Source organism: Equus caballus, chromosome 14 (assembly GCF_041296265.1).
Source record: "Equus caballus isolate H_3958 breed thoroughbred chromosome 14, TB-T2T, whole genome shotgun sequence".
Lineage (NCBI taxonomy): Eukaryota > Metazoa > Chordata > Mammalia > Perissodactyla > Equidae > Equus > Equus caballus.
Genome location: NC_091697.1, coordinates 45,077,032 through 45,090,408, shown reverse-complemented (window position 1 = coordinate 45,090,408; position 13,377 = coordinate 45,077,032). Strand labels below are relative to the sequence as shown.

The window sequence follows — 13,377 nt, the reverse complement described above, 5'->3', positions numbered from 1 at the left end:
CTCTTAATAGGCATAGCTCACAAGAAATTAGTAACCCAGATTGGTCCTTGGCACACTTCCATGCCACTCATTTTCTCCTCCTCATGTTCACTTCTCCCCTCACTTGCTTCAGAACCATTCTTGGCCCAGAGATTACAGAGGATAGCCCATCCCATGCACAGGCTGCCCCAAAGATACAAGGAGTCCTGTGGAAATCTTATCTCATAGACTCAAGGAGAGAGAGGGAATCCATGGTTGTGGTGACTGCCCCTTTTCCATCTCCATAAACAGTTGGATCATGCCTTTATTTATATTCTTTTGCTAGAGTTCTATATAATCACATAATTGCAGATGCTGTTCCCGTGATCATGACACAGCTAACATGGTCAGGATGACTGGGATAATGTGGGTCTGAATGAAAGTCCAGTTCAAGGTCAAGTTCAAAGTCAAGGTCAAGCTAGATCATGGTCAAGACAACTATGGAAACTGTGAGGAAGAACAAGGACAAGGAAATATCTTAGACAAACAGAGCTACTGAAGTGAAAGTAGCAGAAAAGGAGAAGTCACGATCTGGAAAGTGAAGGAGCCTAGAATAGGTGGTCAAATGGCCTTGGTGGTTTAGCTCTCTTCAGCTGCTACCCATTTTTCAGCTGCTCTCATTTCCCAATTCTGAGCTCCCATCCGCACTGGTTTGTTCATCAACTCTTCTCTCCTGAGTTACTCACACCAGCTCCTGTGGGTGGAGCCATTTCCCCTCACCTGAATTGCCCATAACCCCTTGGTTTTCCCAGTCTACTATGCTCTTCTCATCATGTTAGTCCCTCTCACCCTCTTATCTCTTCAGCTTCTCTTATCTTCCCTTTTCCCTGTTTTAATTTGTCCCTGCATCTAATACTGTTTGCCTTATTTTTAACAAACACCCACATTTTTCTGGTGCTCCTCATCAATCTTTCGTACCTATCCTCAGGTGTTTCTATCTTAGGTGCCTTGATTTCCATGTTGCTCCATTTGCCTAACTTCCTCCTTTCTCCTCTATTTCCCTCAAACTTTTGGCTGCCTCCATCGTTCTTATTCTTCCTCTGACCTCATTCGCTTCTCCTCAGCTGACCTGAACCCTAAGAAGCTCATTTCTCTGTGTACATGAAAGCTCTTTCTCCTTGTGGTTCGATTGTAATAGGCATAACGATAGTGGCATTGGCATACCCCTGTACTCTGAGCTCATCTTTGCCCCTGTGTGTGGTACAAATGGAAAAACCTATGACAATCCTGGCCAACTGTGCATGAAGATTAGGTAAAGATGTCAATGAAACCATAACACAAAATATGGGCAAAATACTCACCTCTACTTAGAATTCCTGATTGTCGGGGATGGAAGAAAACCGGTCAATAGCCTCATTTTATGGATGGAAGCACTGAACTCCAAAAATTGGAAATGCCTCATTGCTCACAGGACAAGAAGCCAGGTCTGGTACTCCTAATCCAGGGAGCAAAAAGTGTTTCCAGAATTTCATCCATCACATCTCATTACTCCTGGGAATCAAACTTCTACTACAAAATGACCCAGTAAATAACACCTGTAAAGCTTTATAGTTCACAAAATACTTTCATACTCCCTGTCTCATTCAATCCTCACATAGTGTCATGATGTAAACATTTATCAGCCTCATGTTTCAGATGAGATAAAGGAAGCACCTATTGGGACACATGGCAGGCCATCCCAAAATATCCCACAATGGCATATAGACTATTTTGAATTAAAGTTACTTAAGAAGCAGCCAATGCAAAAAAAAAAAAAAAAAAAAAAAAGGCATTTTGACCCTCTGCTCTGTTCCCCCTGAAAGCAGGAAATAAATCTCCCCCGTGACGGGTGTTCTCCCTGCATCCTTATCACAGAGCTAGGGGATTCGGGGCCGAGAATCTTCAGACACAAACCTCGCTAATTTACTACCTCAAGTCTAAACTCAGCTTCAATTCCTCACTAATTATGTGTCTCAAACCTAAGTTTCTTTGTTCTGTCAATCCTCACCAATTTATTGTTTCTTCATGTAAAGGATATATAACTTCCTGCTTTGTTCCCTTTTTGGGCATCATTTCTCTATGATCTCCAATATTTACGTATTAAGTTGAGTTTTTCTCTTGTTAATCAGGTCTTTTGTCAGTTGTATTATTAGTACAGCCATAAGAACATGTGAAGGGTAGCAGGGGGAATCTTCCCCTCCCTGACACTAACAAAGGATAAAACTGCAGAACTGTAACTGATAGATGGTTCCGCTGGCTCAGAGTCTAACCAATGTTTGTTCTATACATTGTACTGTATAAGGAAGCTTAGGAAATATCTAGCTTCATTGCAGACCTGAGCAGCCTCAGTTCTTGAGTCTGTATTCTATCCAAAGCAAATACCAGGAGTTTATAATGCTGCCCCTTTTCTTCCAACATTTACCAAAACTCATTACCTAAAAGTGATTTCTGGTCTTTCTGAAATAGAAGTCTAGGTTTGGCCTACAAGTGACACATCCCCAGATTCCTTTTAATATTTATAAATGATGTTTAAAAGTAGTTATTGCTGGGGCCATCCCTGTGCCATAGTGGTTAAGTTCATGTGCTCTGCTTCAGCAACCCAGAGTTTAGCAGTTCCGACCTTGGGCGTAGACCTACACACTGCTCTTCAAGCCATGCTGTGGCCATGTCCCACATACAAAATAGAGGAAGACTGGGACAGATGTTAGCTCAGAGCCAATCTTCCTCACCAAAAAAAAGAAAAGAAAAGAAAAGAAAATAGTTATTGCTCTTCAAATTTTAGAATCAACCTATAGTCAAACTATAGAATAATGAACTATGGTATTCGGAACAGAACATATATATTTTTGATAGAATGTAAAAATAAAAGTAGAGGTGACAAATCTTTAGATAGAAAAGCTGATTGAGAGAAGTGTACAGAGGCAGATAAAGTTCTTATAGAGTTATGAGATGCTGTCTAATGATGAGGATAATAGAAGTGGTGACTAAGATATGTTATTTAAAGTGATCAAAGTAACATGCAAACTTTTTAAAAAGTCATACATATCAAAAATTTGGAAGAGGAAAAAATGTGAAGATAATGTAAATTAACAACTTTTCCTCCATTGATAGAAGTCAATAAATATTTTAGTTAGTAAATTAAGAAATAGAGTATAACTATATTATTGAGAATTATGATGGTAATAACCTTAAAAGAGAAATGGTTAAAATTAGCTCCCACCGAAGTGTGATATTGGCAATGAAGCCCCTTGCTTTTCACCATAAGCTGTCTAACATCAATGGAATTATATATTTCTTACTATGGCATACGTTTTAATTTTCTTTTCTTCTCCTCTTTTCCTATCCAGGAAAAGTAAATCTTCACCACAAGGGAAGCTGTTAAATCACCATGAATATAAATGAGAAGTGGATTTATTTTTTAGATTCTACCTTTCCGAGTTTAGGCCATGGAGAAGAAATTATTGTAGTCAGTTTTACTTGCTTTTCTGTGTACGCATTAGCATTTGCATCATTGAGATCTTTATCATCCCCGTCATCATTGTTTTCATTGCAAAAGTCCACCAAGCAGTTCAGGAGAACACAACGAACCTTGGAACAGAAGCCTGTGTGCTTACGTCAGCCTGAACATTTACCAAGTGTGTGGCAGCGGATGGGTCATTTGGTGTGTGCGCTATCTCTTTCCTTACTGATAAAATAAAGAGAATAATAATCCCTATCTTAACCTGTATATTGTGAGAGTCAGTTGGGAAGTGCATGTGAACATGCTTTGTAAGCTATAAAGTCGTATAGAATGAAAGGGATGATTATGATCTGTATTCCCAACCCCCCGCCCCGACATTTACCAAGGCCTAAAAATACATACCACATTCTTGGCAACATACTTGACATGTTAGAGTAAAGATACATGACAGGAAATTTTCAGTCTTTTTCTTAGTTTGAGAAATGGGAAGATTTCTGTTGATTAGAAATTGATACTACAAAGTGAAAAGGAGAGTGTGTAGTTTGAACATAGAAGATTATACATATTTGAACATGGCCTCACTGAACTCAATATCATGAGTACAATTTCATTGAAAAATGAGATATTTACATAATCTCAAGGAATATCATCACAAAATATTTATTAATTTTGAAAGGAAAAAGAATAACTTTATAATGGAGAAAGCTTGCAGACACTAACTTACTTAAGTGATCAAAGTTAGCATCATTGGTGATGGGGAAAATCAGCATCATGTATACTATCTGAAAGGATGCAAAGCGAGGAACATAGGGTAGCTTCTGGATTTTCCTGCCGAAAATCACAACCTGAATATAATCATTAAGGAACGTCAGACAAACTCAAATTAAAAAACATTTTATAAAAGAACTAGTCTGTAATTTTCAAAAACCAAGGAAGGGCCTTTTAAGTGTTCTACATTGAAAGAGAATGAAGGACATGACAATGCGTGATCCTGAATGGACCTTTCACTATCACTACTATCATTGCTATTGAGAAATAGTTCACATATCGTTTAAAATTCTTGTTCTTAAAGTGTATAATTCATTGGTTTCTAATCTACTCACAAAATTGTGCAACTATCACCACTATCTAATCCCAGAACATTCCATCACCCCAAAAAGAAACTCCATACCAGTTAGTAGTCACTCCCATCCCCCATCCTCCCAGCCCCAGGCAACCACTAATTTAATTCTTGTCTGTAGATTTGCCATTCTTGACATTATATATAAATATAATCATACAATATGCAATCTTTTATGTCTGACTTCTTTCACTTATCATAACATTTTAAAAGTTAATCCATGGTATAGCATGTATCAGTGCTTCATTCTTTTTATAGCTGAATAATATTCCATTCTATGGCTATACTGCATTCAATCATTCATCAATTGATGGATAGTTGGATTGTTTCCAATTGCGGGGTATTACAAATGAAGCTGCCATGAACATCCATGTTCAAGTTTTTGTGTGAACATATGTTTTCAATTCTCTAGGATAAATGCCTAGGAATGTAATTTCTAGGTTATGTGGTAACTACATTTTACTTTTTGAGGAGCTACCAAACTGTTTTTCAAAGAAGCTGCACCATTACGTATTCCCACCAGCAATATATGAGGGTTTTAATTTCTCCGCATCCTTGCCAACATCTTGTCTGTTTTTTTAAATTTTAGCCATCCTAATTGATGTAAAACCGTATCTCATTTTCATTTTGATTTGCATGTCCCTAATAACTAATGATGATGAGCATATTGGCCATTTGTATATCTTCTTTGGAAAAATGTCTATCCAAGTCCTTTGCTCAGTTTTTAACTGGATTATTTGTCTGGTTATTGCTGAGCTGTAAATGCTCTTTATATATTCTGGAAACTAGCCTTTATCAGATAAATGATTTGCAAATATTTCCTCCCTTTTTGTGAGCTGTCCTTTTTTTTTTTTTTTTTTTAAGGAAGATCAGCCCTGAGCTAACTACTGCCAACCCTCCTCTTTTTGCTGAGGAAGACCAGCCCTGAGCTAACATCCGTGCCCATCTTCCTCTACTTTATATGTGGGACACCTACCACAGCATGGCTTTTGCCAAGCGGTGCCATGTCCACACCCGGGATCTGACCCGGTGAACCCCAGGCCGCCGAGAAGTGGAACGTGCGAACTTAACTGCTGCACCACCAGGCTGGCCCCCTGTAGGCTGTCCTTTAAGTGTAAAAGTTTTTAATTTTGGTGATGTCCCATTTATCTATTTTCTCTATTGTTTCTTATACTTTTAGCGTCATATCTAAGAAACCATTGCCCATTCAAAGGTCACAAAGATTTACATAAAGATTTATATTTTCTTCTAAGAGTTCTATAGTTTTAGCTTCTACATTTAAGGTTTTGATCCAATTTGAGTTAATTTCTGTTATGGTTTGTTACACAAAATGAGGTAGGGGGTCCAAACTCACCGTTTTGTATGTCTACATCCAGTTGTCCCAGCACCAATTTTTGAAAAGACCATTCTTTCTCTAATGAATTTTTCTGGCACCCTTGTCAAAAATCAATCGACCATAAATATAAGAGTTTGTTTTTGAATTCCAAATTCTACTACATACTGTCTTGATTACTATAATTTTGTAGTAAATTTTAAAATTGGGAAATGTCACTCGTCCAACTTTCTTCTTTTTCAAGATTGGTTTGGTTATTCCGGGTAACTTTTATTTCCATACGAATTTTAGGATCAACTTATCCATTTTTTTCCTTCCTAATTCTTTTTAATTTTGAGATTGGTCCTGAGGTAACATCTGTTGCCAATCTTTTTTATTTTTTCTTCTTCTTCTCCCCAAAGCCCCCCAGTACATAGTTGCATATTATAGTTGTAGGCCCTTCTAGTTCTGCTATGTGAGACGCTGTCTCAGCATGCCTTGATGAGCCATGCTAAGTCTGTGCCCAGGATCTGAACCGGCAAAACCCTGGGCTGCTGAAGTACAACTTAACCACTCGGCCACAGGGTCAACCCCAGCTGATCCACTTTTTCCAAAAAGAGCAGGTGAGGCTTGGAGAGGGAGTACTGCCATCTTAACAATATTAGGTCTTGTTGGATTGGATTATTTTAGTGTAAAGGCATTATGGGCACAGATGGCAAAATTTGAATGGAATCTTGAGGTGAAGAGTACATGAAAAGCCCTTTTTTCTACTATTACAGGAATTATTTCAAAATAAAAAGTTAAATTTTAAAATGTGTTCTTCCTAATTGTTATGCAAACCAGGAACTAGTAATCCGATAAACCTGTTCCTACGAGAAAGCAAAGCCAAGACACAGAAGTGACTTCATAAGTAAATACCAAGAGAACATGGAAAAAGATATGCTACATGGCCTGAGTTCTTAAGTAAATTCTCAAATAAACCATAAGACTCCTCCCACCTCACTCACCCCCGTTATACACTGAAAATATTTCAGAATTCCTTAAGAAAAGAAACCTCAGTTTCATATTGACATTTTAAGGTTACTTTCAGCACAACTCAGGACTGTCTAAAAGGTCTTGCTTATGCAGGAGGAAAAGACTAGCACTGTATTGAAAGACATTTCTGAGGAGCTCCTGTGACTTTGCTTCAAGGATTTCCTGGTTCCCAGATGTTGCAACATTTCTTTCCAGAAGTGAATACTTAACTCTTGTGCATACGCGAACAAGTCCCAAACTCTGGGGCCAGCCTGCGTCAGAAGCAGAAGAGGTGTAAGCTACTACAGCCCCACCCAGCCCAGTCCTCTGACGCCCCGCAAGAGTCACCTTCACGTTAGTCCTCCTCTGATCTTGTGTCTAAAATCTTGAGATTCAGTTCTCTTCTTGGTCTTTACTTCAGACAACTGCCTTATTCCCTGACCTTGAGCATCCCCTGTTATGGCCCTGGAACTCTGTGTTAACTTGCTCCTTCTAGATCATCCTCTCTTTCTTCTCTTCTCCTCTTTGCATTCATACTTTTATAACCAGAGCCAAGTGTCTGAGGCTCTGATCCAGGCAACTCCCTCAAGGAGTACTTGGCTCACTGAACCCCTGTTTCTCCTTCTGGAGTCCAGCGAGGGTACCTATTACTTCATGATGGGTCTTAGATGACTGCTGTTTATCTGGTCTGGTATCTTTAGATAGCCATGCCCTTAAAAGAGCTGGTCCTGCCAGCTAACTTACACCTCTCAGGGGAGGCAGGATTGTATAAGAGTTCACGGCTAGGGTTTTTGAGACAAACTAGTCTGCATTACAAGACAAACTAAGTCATTTAATCAGAAACCTTGGGAAAATTACGTAACTTCTCTGATCCACATTTCCCCTATGTAAAATGGAAATAGTAATACCTACAGGTTCTTCTAGAACCTGTACTAGATGAGCTTCCATGACAGATGAGGGGAAACATTTCGAAGACTATAATTGGAAAGGGTGATGAATGAGTAGTAGTAAATAATAGGGGATCAATTTCACCTGGCTTTGGGGAAGATTTCTCAAGAACAAGTTATCAATATTAAACAGGCATTCCCTGTCTTCTCTGATGTACAAAGTTCTGTTGGAGTCTTTCCTCAAAAAATGCCATGACTATTCTAAAGTTGTACTAAATTAAATAGTTGGACTTAGTATAGAGGGAAAACTGAGACTGACAAAAAGGCTGCTAAATACCTCACATTACGTGGATATTTCCACTTTCCATCTGAGATAATCTCTGGAAAGGCAGGCAAGAAGTCAAGGTCACTTTCTCTCAAAGTCAGAGAATGATAGAAACTGAAGGTCAGAGATAAGATGTTGGAGATCGTCTATACCAGTGGTTTCCCTCACTTGAGTAACTTGCAAAATAGTCAAATTATTTTTAAAAAATTTAAAGAGGGATCTTAAGCTTCCTAAAGAAAAGTAGTTGCTGACATCAAGCATTTCTCTAACTTTGCCTCATAAAGACTTTATCACAGCCTAATGCTGGAATTTGAGAGCTTTTCATCTAGTCCAAGGATCCTAAATTATCATGTGGGGCCCTGGGAACTCCAGGAGTGTGACTCAGGGGCCATCATGGGAAGACGGGGGCTAGGACACCAAGCTCCCATATTCCCGCCTCAAATAACAGAGCATCTCTGATATTTGTGTGATGTATTATGCTTCTATATAACATTTTTCAGTTCTACTACTCCCTCTTGTGACTTGGGCAACTTATCTATTCTCTCTGTGCTTCATTTCCTTCAATTGTAAAGTCTTGGTAGCAATAGTACTCGTCTCGCATAATTGTTTTAAAATTGAAATAAGTTAATATGCATACAACAATTCCAACAGCACCTCACACGTAATTAGAGCTCAGTAAATATTATTATTGTTATTGCTATTGTTACTAAATAAAGTATTTTGCTATTAAGAAAGGAAAGTTTAAAAATAGGGATATGGACAAGTTACTTAACTTCATCTGTAAAATGGAGATAAAAGACAGCACCACTCTCACAGGCTTGTTGAAAGACTGAATGAGATAATACACATTTCTTGAACAGGTGGTTGGGCTTTAAAAGGTTCTTAGTAAGTGTTGTCTATTTTTGGTTTTTATCCTAATTCTTATTTTCATGTGGTGCGACTGTCAATCACAATGCCCCGCCCACCTCTCTCTGGTGCTGAGTTGTTCACCTGGCATTGCCCAGAGGTTCTGTCTGTGATGACCTTTCTAAGGCTCCCAGGCTGCCCTGGTGTTTGTCTGAACTTTGCCCTGGTCATTCAGATTTTCTTATTGTTTGCAAACCAACAATCCTAACATGATTTCTCATTTGTGCTTGGGGTTGGCCCTATATGCCTAAGACATCCTTTAGGTTCTGTACTCACACTGAAAATTCAGGAAACTGAATTTGTCTTTATTTATGGTTTTGAAGTAAAAGAATTAAAGAAATGAGAAAAAAATGAAATGTATGTGATACATTAAATATCTAAGGCTCTCTTTGACATCAAAAATATTGCAATGCTGGTTGCTGGGTTATGTTGGCTATATCTTCATGATGTCAAAGTAACCAGTGGATCAGTGTATTCCTTTAAAAGTAGCAATATTGTGATTTTTTTTCACAAAAGTGGTTCAACTGGTCATTACTTACACAGAGCTTTTTAAATGTTTTATTAAAACTAATGAAAACTAGGCATAGAAATGATAGTGTAAGGTTTGGAGTTAGAAGATCTTAAGTTCTAGTCAGTTCTCTCTCTCTACTTACATCTTTCTTTCTTTTGTTCAGTCAGCTACTACTGTGTAATGCTCCTATTTGCCAGACCCTATGCCAGGCGCTAAAGATACTAAACTAAATAAGGCTAAATTAAATTCAGTACTACGCATACACACACACACGCACACACATACAAATACAGGGAATGGAATGGAGTTCAGCTAAATTAAAGTTCAAAATCTAGAGGGAGAGATAAACATCAATTAGAAAATAATTATACACTCTGATAAATGCCACGGAATAAGTCTAGACTAGGTACTATATTGGAGTAATCTTCCTGTAGAAGAATCCAGAAGATTACTCCTCATCCTATTACTTCTCTGTTCAAAATCCTTCATTTGTTACTTATTGCTTACTGGACAAAATCCAGACTCCCAAGCATGGTGTTACCTGCCCAGCCTCCTTTCCCTCCATTATCTGTGAAGGACACTGCCTCTAACTCCCCCAGCCCTCTATGCTTATGGTACATACAGTTTCCTGCTCTGGGAATGGCCCTCGTCCTTCTGGCTTCAGCTCAAGTTTCTCTCTCCTGTGAAGCCTTCTCTAAATTTGGTTTGCAGAGAAATGGCTTACGAGTCAAGAGTAAATTTATAAACTAGTTCTGTCACATGTAAGGTGTATAACTTTGGGTGGGTATCTAAACCCGTAGGCTTGGCTCATAGGGCTGCTGTGATGATTTAATGAAATAATACGAAGTACCTTACACATGACGAATATACACTCAATAAATACTAGTGCCTTTGCTAACTGCCCACCATTCTCTTATCTACAGTTCCAAGGCATTTTGTATATACCACTATTTATCACATTATCCTGAATAATTTGTGGGTGTGTTCCCCCATCCCCTGTTACACTGTCAGCTTTTTGAGAGCAGAAATTATACATCTTTGTATACCTAGTGATTAGTATAACGCTTGATTCATGGTGAGTATTTCATAAACATTACTAAATTGCTATGGTGCCGTAGAGGAAGGTAGGTCTAATTCTGCCTGGGATGTTGAGGAAGCTTCCTTGTGAATTGTAATTCATTTGAGCAAGCGTGGGTTAGGTGGGGTACAGGTAATTCCAGGTAAAGGGAAAAGCAAGTACAAAGGCACAGATTTTGAAAAAATGCATAAGAATTAGTTACTGAGCACAATTTCTCCATTTGATAAAATACATATTGAACGCTTACCATATTTATATCTGAAACCACACTCTTAATCCCAGCTTCCTGACTTGCTCCTCCAACAGCATCCCCCATCTCAGGAAGGGCACCACCATTCAGCAGCTGCTCTAGCCAAAAGTTTCAGAGGACTCTATGCTTCTTCTCTTTCTCTAATAAATCCACATCTAATCCATTAGCAGACCCTTTTGGCTCCACAGTAAAAATATCTTCCAAATCGAATCACTTTCACTATTTCCAAATCTCCCACCCTAGTTCAAGCCCCTGTGATCTTGCACCTGGACTACTGCAAAAACCTCCAGATTAGAGCTTTTGAAGTCTTGTGTAAATCTGTGGCAAAAGTCATAGAAGTAATAAAGTGAATTTGATATTTTGGGATGTATAATTAGCAAAGACTTGGTAATTAATTGGAAACGTTTAATGAGAGAAATAAAGGTATTAAATGGCATATACTTACACATAGTGTGGCCAGATTTCTAAGTTTCTGGCCTGGATAACCAGGTGGGTAATAAGACAAATTCTTTATGTTGAGGGTATCTTCTATATTAAAAGCTTAATTTGTTTATAATATTGGAATTTAGTTATGAGAGCTTACTTGTGAGTATCTGTTGAAAAAAAATACAGATGATACTATTCTCACATTCAGTAAAGGAATCACTTCTGTAGGGTTCCAGACAGGTAGTCACCTGGCCTCCAGTGGGACACTTAAAAGGTACAATTTTCATTACCTCTAGTCATTATCAAACGTCTCTGCTCATCACAAAGTTCCTTTTTCTATCATGCCAAGATCTGTTATTTCCAGTAAGCCCACTAAGATATATCATTTGCTTATTTTAAGAGAGTTCCTGAGAGCTTTCTGAATGTTTTTTTCTCCAGATCACTGTCACCATCATCATCTTCAATATTATGGTCACTGTCATCAAGTACTAACTTTTGTTGAGAGCTTACTATGTGCCGGACCCTGAATAGGTGCTTTACATATACGATCTCATTTAAAACTTACAACAAGTGCATGATGATGGTGCTATTATTAACTTTATTCTGTAAGCTTGTTAAAGAAACTTGACACTTGTTAAAATGGTAAGGAAGACTTTATTCAAGGCTTAGTCTCAAGTACCCATATTGCAACAGAGGAAAGAGATTGGGCTCAACTCCAAAGACAACAAGTGGGGATTTACAGCCAAGGAGCAGACTAAGCAAGTCAGTAGATGGAAATTTGCTAACAGGAAATATCAAGGGTAGGAGGATTCTCACTAAACTGGCCTAAAGGCAAACTGAGGACTTATACATTAGAGGTGGGGGATGAAGAACTTGTCCAGATATCAAGGGTGATCGATTGTCAGTGGTAGGGGAATGACTTAGCAGGATTCTATGCTAAACCAGGGCTGGACGGGCCAATGACGTGAGGTAGGGGGGAGGCAAGGGACAAGGCTAAGAGCTAGTGGAGAAAAGGACTCAGACGAGCCTAACCAAAGTTTGGTCAAGGAGTCTTTGTCACGCTACAAGGAGGACAAAGGCAAAGTTTCTCATTAATCATGGTATACACAAGTTGTAATATAGTCTCTAAGACAGAGTAAATGCTCACAAATATTTACTGAATGACCAAATGAAGGTAAAGAAACTAAAGTTTATAAGCAGTTAAATAATTTGCACAAGGTCATGTATGGAATGGTGGAGCTGACAAGGAATTTATGTCTATAAGACTTAGAGTTTCAGGCCTCAGTAATATTATGATGCCTACCCCAAACCATCCCAGCACAAGTTTCCACCTGTCTTTATCCTTTTGAAGGGAAACAAATGTGAATTTTAGTCTCTCACCTTTGGAACTACATCATTAGTGGTATAGACAGTGTCTTGCAATTCTACCTACCAAAACTGCAAGACCTGCTTGCAAGGTCTTCTCATAGAGTCACTCTATTTGAAAATGAGCACATTCCAAAATAAGTGTTGTAGACTTTATTAAAGATTTCAAATGAAGCATGGTTTCGTGAAAGCACAAATAAACTTATTTATACCATAGCCAAATGATTGGCGGCTTGTCTACTGAAAGTTAGTGTATTAGTGGAAGATGTCACTTGCCATGTATATAACTATGGCCCAGGGCAAAGTTAGCATCTCATTCTTGAACCACCACCCTGCATTTGGGAACTAGAAAATCACAGCCAAAGCTTCAGGGACAGTCCAGCCACTGCAGCCACTAGATTCATTCTTAGTTAAGATGTTCACATAGCACTTTATTCTTAGCTTGAGGAGACCCTTCTCCCACGGGCCCTTGATAAAGAAGCTTCCACCAGAGATCTGGCAGGTAAATGTTGTGGGAGTGCCCACCAGCTCCACCCATTTTAGCATCTCCCCAAATTTGCAATTCTTGGGAAAATTATCTCCCTGCTAAAGAACACGAATCATTGCTTGTTTCTGCTGAATCAAGACTCGGGTGTTGATACCTTTTCTCTGTGCTCAGTCTTGTGTCTTAACTGGCACCATTTCCCATATGGTGCTGGCTAAGAGAAAAGGAAAGAGGGGAACCTG

General features: G+C 38.7%; 1 long non-coding RNA gene across 1 annotated transcript; it reads right to left on the bottom strand.

Moving 5' to 3' along the window:
• Positions 1–274: 274 nt before the first annotated feature.
• On the bottom strand, positions 275–3,661 carry LOC138917559 (uncharacterized). Its single transcript, XR_011425741.1, has 3 exons — positions 3,427–3,661; positions 1,320–1,453; positions 275–465 (listed from the first exon to the last, which is right to left on the bottom strand). It is a non-coding gene; the product is annotated as an uncharacterized lncRNA (long non-coding RNA).
• Between the last annotated feature and the right edge of the window lie 9,716 nt (positions 3,662–13,377).